We start from the raw sequence: 12,177 nt of genomic DNA on the forward strand, positions 1-12,177 counted from the left end.
CTTTTTTCTATATTTAACTTTCACATTAACAAAAAGACTCCTGAAATTATCTCCTAAAATTTCCCAATTCTCATACAGATCTTTGTTTATGTGAGCGTATTTACCTAATTTTTATTTACATAGGTAGGTATGTATTATTTATAGAGAGGGAGAGAGAGAAATGGGGGGAGGGCCAGAGGGACGGGGCGGGGTGGGCGGCGGAGAGAGAGAATCTTATGGCCCAGCCTGGAGCCAGACACAGGGATCCATCTCACAACTCCCAGATCATGATCTGGGCTGAAATCAAGAGTCCGATGCTCAACTGGCTGAGCCACAGCTTTTAATTAGACAGCCCCTTACCTAATGTGTAAAATGAAATGGCAAGGCAGTTTAATGGTTTTGGGTTTGCTTCATATTTCAATAGTGTCCCATTTTCACAGCATTACAGTTAACATTTCAACAGTCTTCTCACATTAATAGGGAAGAGAGTACTGTAATCTCCAAACTAAAAGCTGGCAGCACCACCAACTTCTTGAATTCATCTAATTGGTAGTCAAAATGTTTACCATGACAAATGAATATATTCATTGGTTGTCTTTATTTTCATTCTATTGATGTTTAATTCATTGGGTCCATTTTTTTTAATGTAATATAAGGGTGTTGACTATGGAAAGTCAGGCCCACATTCCTAGAATTCAGTGAAGAAGTAGAAAGTGTTTTAAACAAAAATGTAAAGATAGAGTCTAGATTAGATTTAACTAAAAGACAGGTTAAGAACAATAACGTTTCATAGCTTCTGAGGAAGTTGGAAAGGCACAAAAGAAAAATCTCTTGCTTTAATTTCACTGAATACTCAAAAGTGAGTATATCATGTTCTAGAAATTTATATCTGTCATGTAGTTTAAAGCCCCCCAGACATTTGGTAGGATGTGTTTGGTACTTGTGAAGTTTGATGGAATGCTTGTATTCATTGTTGGTATAATTATTGTTTTAATGTTGTTTTTCCTTTTTGCGGGATTTTGTCCTTTGCAGGGGAAAACACTTCTGAATCAGATCATTAGTCCTCATCCTGTTTTGTTATCAGAAAAAAACAAAGACTAAATATAGGAATACCTCAAATCCGAGCTTCTCGTTCTTAGAGATCTGTATATCTATACCCACATTTGCATCTATACCCTTCTCTATGCCTATATGCTATCTACATCTCTGAGATAAATGGACTCCCAGCATGACATTCGACCTTGAACTTGACTGGCACATACCCCGACCTGGTCACTCTGAATTCCCTGTATTGTGATTGTTTTTTCCTTATCATATAGTAAGGTATGGTGTGATTACATTTTGGACTCCAGGTCCAGACTGCCTGAATTTGAAATCTGAACCTGCCACTGACAGGTTTCAACCTCATTGTTCTCATCTGTGGCAGTGACAGTACCTATCCTTAAAGGTGGTTAGGACAATGAAATAAGTAAAGCTCTTTGACAAAAACTGTGTCTGTGGTAACTGCTGTTTGTATTGTTCATTAAATAAATGAACATAAAAATGCTTGGGACGCATATTTCTAATTCTCTTGAGTATATACAAGGAGTGAAATTACTGGATCATGTGGAAACCATTTGAGGAACTGTCAGATTGTTTTCCAAAGGGCTGCACTATATTTTCACCAGCAATAGGTAAGGACTCTAATTTCTCCACATACTCACCAACACTTGTCTTTTTTTTTAAAATTTATTTATTTAAGTAATCTTTACCACACCCAATGTGGGGCTCGAACTCACAACCCCAAGATCAAGAGTTGTATGCTTTTCTGACTGAGCCAGTCAGGCACCCCAAAACTTGTCTTTTTAATTACAAATATCTAAACGGGTATAAAAAGGTTTTATTTGAATTTTCCAGATGGGTAATGATACTGAGCATCTTTTCATCTGCTTACTGGCCATTTGTATATCTCCTTTGAAGAAATGTGTATTCAAATCCTTTATCACTTTTAATTGGGTTGTCTCTTATTAATGAGTTATTATTTTTTATATCTTTTAGATATAAATCCTTTATCAAATGTATGAGTCCCCCAAATTTTCTCCCATTCTGTGCATTGTCTTTTCACTTTTTGTATGGTGTCCTTTGAAGCACTAAGGTTTATAATTTTGATGACACATTGGGTCTGTTATTTCTTTGATTGTGTGTGCTTTTATTGTCATATCCAAGAGACCATTTCCTAAATCAGAGTCACAGAGATTTATGCCTATGTTTTCTTCTAAGGGGTTTTATAGTCTTAACTCTTACATTTAGGTCTTTGATCTATTTGAGTTAATTTATGTATATAGTGTGAGATAGGGTTCCAACTTCATTCTCTTGCATATGATTTTTGTATATTGATCTTGTATACTGCAACTTTGCTGAACTTTTTTATTAGACCTAATAGTCTGTTAGTGAATTCTTTGGCATTTTCTATATACACCATCATGACATCTACAAATAGAGATTGTTTTACATTGAAAAAACTAATCTAGTTGTTTTTATGGAAATACAAGTAAAAATAAAGAGTACAGGTTTTAGTTTTGAATAATAATTCCCAAATATGTTTTGTGGAATACAGATTCTTGGGATGTAATTACCTCCTAAAAGCTTTTTGTTGTGAAATAAGTTTGGGAAATACTGCACTAAACAAAATTAAATAGGTTTGCATACCCTGAGATCTCTAGGAGTGGTTAATATGTTCCTGTGCACTGCAAATCTCCCTAAGCAGCAGTACAATGTATAATTTTTCCTATGCTTGACCAGGTGAAACGTTTAGAACACTATCTCTTAGAGTCACATGCATGACACATTTTGGGAAATTCTAATTGATAGCACTAAACTATTTACTAAGCACTTAGGACCATGCCCTTTACTGGAAGCTCTGGATGGACAATGAACTTCAATTTACCAAATTAATCATGTTAATGAATGGTTCTGATAATGAATCAGATGTTCAATAAGAAAAGAACATTAGTCATCAAGATCATAAGGGTTCACACAGAAAAGTTCTTACTGAAATAAAAATCTGGTACTCACCTTGAATCTAAAGACTTATATGGGGCAGCAAAACAAAAAATGTTTACACATTGGAGAGATACGTTTCAGCTCTTAAAACAGCTCCAGCAAGCTGAGTGCTTGGCAGTTCATCCACAACCTGGCGTAGACCCAAATTAAAACAAACAAACAAACAAAAAAAAGAGAGAGTTTTTAACATTAAGCCCTAGTGTATTTTTTTAAGCTCTGATTAAAACAATGTCAGAAAAGTACACTTTAAAAGACGATTTCTGAGAACTAGACAATATTAAAATTATATCAAGCCTTTGGGTAGTTAACATGATTAAAGAATGCAAGATTTAGACTATAACCTTAAAGATCAAAAGATAATTTGATCAGGGGCACCTGAGTGGCTCAGTCGGTTGAGCTGCTGACTCTTGGTTTCAGCTGGTCATGTATCTCAGGATGGTGAGATCTGGGGGCAGGGAGGAGTAGCCATGGGCCTCTGCACTCAGCAGGGAGTCAGCTTGGAGATTCTCCTCTGCCCCTCCCTCACTCACATATGCGCGCTCTCTCTCATGCATAAATAAATAAATAGTCAATCAATCAATCAATCAATCAATCTTTAAAAAAATAACAATATGATCAAAGACCACCAAAAAGAATCCATTCAGACATATTGCTGAGATAAGGTAAATAAGGTGATCCTACCATCACCTTACCCTCCCCCCAACACAGAGATTTTTTCCTAATCAATAGCTTATACCTTTATCTCAAGATTGCCTTTAAAAAATCTTTTTATTTCAAATCCTCAAGATACTCCGCCCCCCCCCAAACACACACACAACCACACACTTCCCCAAACTTCGGGACTTTCTCTTTTGAAGTACAAAAGAGTCTGCGTACACAAAAGACGGGGGGGGGGGGCGGTGACGGGGGGGTGACGGGGGTGGGGAGTGCAATTTCACCAACTATGGAAAGACTTGAAGACTGTCCAGCAAGGCAAGGAGGGTTCTGATTTAAAGGTTGCCGGGAGGACAAGCAATCCAAACTCAAATAATAAGTTTCCCCATTGGGAGCAATAAGAAAATTACCACACCTCCTTTAGTCTCCCCAGAAAAAAGGCCATTTGCCACCTTCTCCCTCCCTGCCCTCGCCGGAGTTTCCACACTGGACTGCTAAGATTCTTCGGAGGGGCGGGGACGGTGGGCCTGGGCTAGGGCCCGAGGGGTAGAGGCTCCTTCCAACAGCCAGAGCTATAGAATCCTAGAACGAGGCTCAGCGCTCCCATTTGTGGGTCTTTGTGGGGCTCCCGGCCGCTCCCATGGTGGATGTGGCAGCCTGAGCTCTCAAATCCGCCGAACAGAGACTCACCAAGATTCTCGAGGTCGCTGGGGAATGAGGCTGGTTGCTAAGGACGCCGTCGGAGTCACTTTAAGAGCCCGAAGGTTGCTCTTCCAGCGGCTGGGCTTAGCCAATCAGGACCTGTAAATGCAATTCCACATTCCCTCCCCCTTCTTCACTACGTCTGTGTTCGGTTTCCACAAATAGATGCAATGATGTGTGAAAAGACCCTTATTAGCTTTAAAATACGATCACAAAACACATAGTAATGATTCGTTTTAAACACTGTACAAACATTGGTTATGCAGCCAGTAGCTCCGACGAGAAGAGGCTGGGCAGTGCTTTAGTGGCTCCTCAACGTTTAAATGCCTCCTCCAAAACTTTGCCCGCCCCCAATCTAAATTTAAAAAATAAAATAAAATAAAAATAAAATAAAAACATGATTGCTGTATAAGGGTAGATATGTCTTCTTTTACATAGAATATCTAAACCTGCCAATGTCCTCTGCAGTTAGGATAGTGAGTAAACGAAGCATCCACGGTGTTCTGCATGTACTAAGCACAAGAGGGAGAATTTAAACACAAAAGAATGCCTAATTTTTTTTAAGATTTTATTTATTCATTTGACAGAGAGAGAGAGCACAGCAGGGGCAGTGGCAGGCAGAGGGAAAGGGAGAAGCAGGCTCCCCGCTGAGCAGGGAGCCCAATGTGGGGCTAGATGTGGGGCTAGGTCCCAGGACCCCAGGACCATGACCTGAGCTAAGGCAGATGCCTAACTGACTGAGCCACCCAAGTGCCCCAAGAATGCCTAATCTTTAAAGATAGGATCCAATAAAATTAATTTAAATCCCTATAAAATTCCTACCTACCAATGGGTGAGGAACTTCAAATATTCTACAAATGTTCACAAATGTTTCAAGGAAACATATGGAACAATGGAAACAATATGGAAGAGCAATTCTGATCAAATTCAAAGCTAATATGCAGGTATTGTCGTGGTGAAATACCTGCCTTAAAAAATTAAGAATTTCAAAAGAGAATTTAACTGATGCAAACCTGAAATACATCAATCCTGAATTATTTCTGTTCATAATAAGCTCCAAATAAGTCTTTTGATTTTTTAGTATATTTTGATATTTAAAACAGAAATTATTGGCCCAAACCCACAGAATGTACCACACCAAGAATGAACTTTAATATAAACTACAGACTTTGGGTGATTATGATGTGTTAGTGGAAGTCTATCAACTGTAACAAATGACTACTCTCATTGAGGATGTTGATAATCAGGGAGGCTATGCAAGTGTGGGGTCAGGGAGTATATGGGAGATCTCTGTACCTTCCTCTTAATTTTGCTATTAATGCTAAAAATAATAATATTCTTTTTTAAAAAATAGTTATTTAATTCTAAAAAATGATAAAGTTTAAAAAAACAGAAATTATAGTATCAGATCACAGGCTTTTCTGAAACACATTCCTCCTAGTAGATCAGTGAGTTGAGACTAAGAATAAAAGTGAAATTGAGAAACACTATAAAAGATATATCTTAGAAAGCAAATCTTAGGGTGCCAACCCACATAGAATGTGTTCCAAAAAGGGAGAACGAAGATATAAATAATAATAAAGAATAGCAGGGGAAAAACCTCTTTGATAAAAAAAAAAAATTTGAGACAGCAAATCAAGAGCACTTACCATATTCCAGCCATAGCAACATTTTTTTTAGATATGAGACAAGGAAACAAAAGCAAAAATAAACTATTGAGACTTCATCAAAATAAAAACCTTCTGCACAGCGAAGGAAACAATCAACAGCAACAACAAAAAGATAATCTATAAATGGGAGAAGATATATGCAAATGACACATCTGATAAAGGGTTAGTATCCAAAAATATATAAAGAACTTAACTCAACATCCAAAACCAAAAAATCCAATTAAAAATCAGCAAAAGATATGAATAGACATTTTTCCAAAGAAGACAACCAGATGGCCAACAGAAACATGAAAGATGCTGAACATCACTCATCATTACGGAAATGCAAATCAAAACCACAATGAGATATCAACTCACACCTGTCAGAATGGCTAAGCTCAATAACACAAGAAACAAGTGGTGTTGGCAAGGATGGGGAGAGAAAGGAACCCTTGTGCGCTGTCAGTGGGAGTGCAAACTAGTGCAGCCACTGTGGAAAATAATATGTATGTTCCTCAAAAAATTAAACGTAATACTACCCTATGATCCAGTAATTCCATTAGTGCGTATTCACCCAAAGAATATGAAAACACCAATTTGAAAAGTTATCTGCACCCCTATGTTCATTGTAGCATTATTTATAATAGCCAAAATATGGAAGCAGACCAAGTGTCCATCAATAAATGAGTGGATAAAGAAGATGTGATATATATATATCACATTATTTGTATATAATGGAATACTACTCAGCCATAAAAAAGAATGAGATCTTGCCATTTGCAACAATATAGATGGATCTAGAAGTTATAATGCTAAATGAAATAAACCAGAGAAAGACAAAAACCATGTGATTTCACTCATATGTGGAATTTAAGAAACAAAACAAATGAACAAAGGAGAAAAGAGACAAAAAAATAGACTCTTAAATATAGAGAATAAACTGATGGCTACCGGGGGTGGGGGCGGTGAATGGGGGGCATGGGTGAAATAAGAGAAAAAAAAAGGAGTGTTTACTATATCCCAAATAAAATTAATATGGAAAGACAGCAGCACATAAAAACAACTTGGTGGATTTTTTTTTTATTTCCTGAGATCTAGGAAAAATACTAGAAACATTAAAATACAAACTGTTAAACACATTACTAACAACAAAATACAATGTTAGATAAAAAAATTCTTCAAATTTAAAAATCAGTTTATTCTGTAGAGCCTTCAGAAAAAAAGTAGCTAGTCATGAATTCTATAGGGAAGACAGCAAAAGGACATGTTTATATAAGGGAGAATCCACAAATTCTTCTCCTACTCCTCCTATGCTTTAATATGAAACTACTCAAAGCACTCAAAGAGCACATCACTTAGACAGTCAAAGTTAAGAACTCAGAAATACAGAAGTTGTGACGGGGAAGAATTGATGTTAAGCTCTGAAACCAGATACACCTAAACAATTAATTTTCCCTTGGCCACAAAATGAAATGACAACAAAAATTTTGAAAGAGATATGTTCATAGCTTTTGTAATCTAGGGTCAAGTAGAGAAGTGTGAGAAAGGAGTGGGGGAAGTTCTCAATTTTCATAAAGAAGTGTAAAATAAAGATGTTACACTATTGTCGGGTAGAGGAATTCAGTTAGATCCTCAATTCATACCATACACTAAATGATGGATCTCAAAAAATAGAGATATATAACATGGTTTTGGAAGAGAACACTTAGTGACATAAATATAGACCTTAGCAAGTAGAAAACCATGACTCACTAAAGGAAATATTTCATAGAATATTTAAAAATCCAACCTCTTAAAGTTACCATATAAATTACATGTGAATACATCTCAAATCCCAAAGAGTGTGTGTGTGTGTGTGTGTGTGTGTGCGCATTGTGTGTGTGTGTGTGTGTGTTTTAGAAGAATGAGAGTGAAGACTGAAATGTTTTTTTAAAGTTCAATTGAGGGGTGCCTGGGTGGCTCAGTTGTTAAGCGTCTGCCTTCAGCTCAGGTCATGATCCCGGGGTCCTGGGATGGAGCCCCGCATCGGGCTCCCTGCTCTGCGGGAAGCCTGCTTCTCCCTCTCCCACTCCCCCTGCTTGTGTTCCCTCTGTCGCTGTCTCTCTCTCTGTCAAATAAATAAATAAAATCTTTAAAAAACTAAAATAAAGTTCATTTGGAAGAATACTGGGCAGATTAGCCAAGAAAATTATGAAAAAGAAGCAAGGCTATGAGGGTGTGGTTTAATACATATTAAAACATGGTGAAAAATTTTTCTTGGCCCACATATAATTTGAAATAAATAATTTCAATATCTTCAAATTTCATCCTTGAGAAAATATGTAACTGCATCATAATACCTAACAGGGTGACTTGCACATAGTAGTGCTTAATAAATATTGCTGGGTGAATTCCTGTATAATGTAGATGATTGTTTTATCTGATGAGCTAAATTTAGTGTATGAATTTCTGAGTAAAATATTAATATAAATGAATGACCTTCTTCTTTTGTACTTTAATTAAGCAAGTCATATCATTTTGTGCAATTATTGAAGACTGTCAAAATAATCTGCTATTCTTCACTTGTATTTCAAGTCTAATTGAATAATGACTGGACTTTTAAAAATATTTACTAAACTATCTCATGATTATAAATATTTCTATCATATGATTTTTTCCAAAGCAAATCAATTCTTCAAATCTATTTACTAAGGGAAAAGGTAAAAAGAAATGAATCCATATCTTTCTATTAATAATATAATTTTGTGAAATTTTTCCTAATTTTGAATCTTTGATGCCTTCAATATCCTCTATCAACTCATTGTTATGTAATAGTTTAATTGTGGTTATTTAAAAATATGAACACAAATTGTTCAATAACCCTCCCTTCAGAAGATGGAGCCAAATTCTTTCCACTTAGTGTGGGCTTGGATTTACTGACTCACTTCTAGAGATTAGAATATGACAGAAGTGATGAGGTGGAATTATGTCATAAAGACAGTGTAGGATCCTCTTTGCTGTCTCTCGAATCATTTGCTCAGGGTAGAAGTCACCTGTCATGTTAGGAGGACACTCAAGAGTTCTATGGAGAGGGGAGCCTAGGTGACTTAGGTGGTCAAGCGTCTGACTCTTGATTTTGGCTCAGGTCATGATCTCAGGGTTCTGTGAGTGAGCCCCGAGTCAGGCTCTGTGCTGCGTGTAGAGTCTGCTCAAGATTCTCTCTCTCCCTCTCCCCTTCTGCCTTCCTGTCCCCTACCCTCCCTCCTGCTCACATGCTCAGGCTCTCTCTCTCTCAAAAAAAAAAAAAAAAAAAAAGTTCTATGGAGAGCTCTATGTGGCAAGGAATTAAGACCTCCTGACAGCAAATCATCAAGAAAAGGGGGCATTCTTTCCACAATTAGCTGAGTGTGTTATCTTGGAAGTGAATCCTCCAGTCCCAGTCAAACCCATTAAGTCTAAAATAACTGCACCTCAAATTGAAGTCTTGACAGCAACTTCATGAGAGACCCAGACTCCCCAGTGGATGCCTGAAACTGTGATAGTGCCAAACCCCATATATACTGTTTTCTCCCTATACATACATTCTTATGATAAAGTTTAATTTATAAATTAAGCACAGCAGAGATTAACAATAATAATAAAAAAACAGAACAATTATAACAATATACTATAATAAAAGTTTTGTGAATGTGGTCTCTCTCTCTCTCTCTCTCTCACAATATCTTACTGTCCAGTACTCACCCTTCTTCTTGTGAGGATGTGAGGTGATAAAATGCCTACATGATGAGATAAAGTGAGATAAATCACATAGGCATTATGAAGAAGCATCAGGCTGCTTATTGGTCTTCTGACTACACTTCAGGAGGATCTTCTGGCCTGCAGTTTACTGTGGGAAACTGAAAAGCAAAGGAAACTGAAAGCCTGGGAAAGAGAAACCATAGATTAGGAGACACTACTCTACTGTCTCCTGTCTGAGCTGCTTACAGTGGTCTACTCAGTAGAGGAGGCTTCCACCTTTGCTCCGTACAGAAGTCACACTCGTCCTTCAAAAACATCATTAGGGTCACCTCATTCTTCTCCTCTTAAAAGATCTAAATTCTTGTCCATCCCCGACAAAATCCTGCCAAATCTTTCCCCTATCCTATTTCAGCTCTCAGTGAGCCCTTGCTCACTAACTACCTGCTTGTATTCAGGACCTTACACTTAATTCTGCCTTGAAAATTTTTCTTCCAGTTATTCACACAAGGCTCTTTCCTTCACTTCATTTAAGTCTGTTTAAAGATCTCTTCCTCAAAGAGGACATCCTTGACCAACCAATCTAAAAAACAGTGCCTCTATCACTGACTCGATTTTATTAAATATATAATATGTATCATTATTTGACATTATATGTTTGTTTCATTATTTGACATGATTTATTTCTCTATTAGTCATCTAACTAGAACATGAGTTCTAACAATGCAAGGACTTTGGCTCATTTATCATTCTAACTTCACTGCTTAGAACATTAACTGTACAGAGGGTAGGTTCTCCATAAACATACTTTGCTTAAAGGACCATATAGATGAATTGTTTTAATTAATAATTAATGGATAATTACTTGATATTTAGTATCCTGACAATTTTTCCTGTTATGAGCGATTATGTCATGAACATGTGCATAAGTCAATATATATACCCTATATTTGTTTCCTAAGATTTAGAACTCAAAAGATTACCATTTTTACAGTTTTTTAGAAATATTGCTAAAGAGCCCTCCAAGAAAAAGTTGTTATATTTTATGCCACTCTAGAAATGAATGACAGCTACTTTCTTCTCACATTGCATGACAATGTACATTTTCCCTTTTAAACATTGTCATTTAAATGGGGAAAGATGTTAAGTTTTCCTTTCTTCAATTACTGGAGGGCAAACATTTTTTCATATAACTATTATCCACTTGCATTTCTTTTTTTACAACTTGCCTCTTCATGTTCTTTGCTTATATTTCTACTGATACACCCTTACTCATTGCTAAGAACTTTTTTACAATAAAGTGACTCATTGTCTTTATCATGTTAAAATGTAATTTTTTCCAGTTTGTGATATTTCTTCCAATTTTGATTATTATGTTTTCCCTTTTTTATTTGCATATAGAAATTTAAATTTTATATGGTCAAATTGATTAGTCTTTCCATACATGGTTTTTGACTTTTCTGTCATTTAGAAAGTTTGCCAATTGACTATTTGAAAAATAATCACCTATTATTTTCTCCCAATATTCATCTTTTTAAAAATAAAGAAAAAATACAATTTATTGCAGCTGGAATTTATGTGGGGGTGAGCTGTGAGAAGGGGCTGTTATTGTTTCCTCCCCTCAACTGGCTACCCAGCTGTCCTTCTTTTACTAATTCATCTTTTCTTCATTGATACTGATATGAAATTGTGAGACGTTATTGTTTTTATATTAAAAGTGCACACACACAGGTCGTTCCTTCTTCTTTTAAGAAACAAGTTTTGGACCTGAGCCAAATGCATCTTTAATTCAATCATTTCTAAGGAACAGAGAAATATTTTGTATTGCCATGCTCAGTAATTAATTTGATATTAGTTGCGCGGTAATTTGGTATTAGTACTTGAGTAATACTAGGTACACTTACTAAGGGAGAGACTCAATACAATTGCCTAAGCCACATATCAACCCTCTGTTCAGAAATCCTCTTTATTGTCCAACTAGGGACTCCATCTTGAACAGTATCACAGGGCTTTAAAGACACCAAGTGATTTAGATGCACCAGAAAAAAAAAAAAGAAAACTATTTACAATTGTTTTGTAGCCTTAGAAAAGCAAAATGCTGAATTCCTAAACCCTGAGAGTTTATATTCGTGGGGGAGCGGAGGGGAAGAGGAGGTTTTCTCCACCGACGGTCTTTGGTAACGCTTGCTCTAGCTGTCCATAGGTACCTTTGCGTTCACTGGGCAGAACCAGCTCTCTCAACAGATCCTAGCTAAAACTCTAGGTGCGGGAGGCAAAGCTAGAGAGACTTTACCAACACCCCTCAACTCTAACGTCTAATAGCTCCCTTGCAGCGGGCAAGGCATTAGACCAGTGAGGAAAAGAGAAGACCTAGATCTGACGCCTTTGGGTGCAGCTGGACATTTCTGGCTGAGATAGTGAGTCAGCTCCACCGACG

The sequence above is a fragment of the Eumetopias jubatus genome, unplaced genomic scaffold, assembly GCF_037043125.1.
Source record: "Eumetopias jubatus isolate StellerSeaLion01/CBP00866 unplaced genomic scaffold, mEumJub1_p1.0 scaffold_5, whole genome shotgun sequence".
NCBI lineage: Eukaryota > Metazoa > Chordata > Mammalia > Carnivora > Otariidae > Eumetopias > Eumetopias jubatus.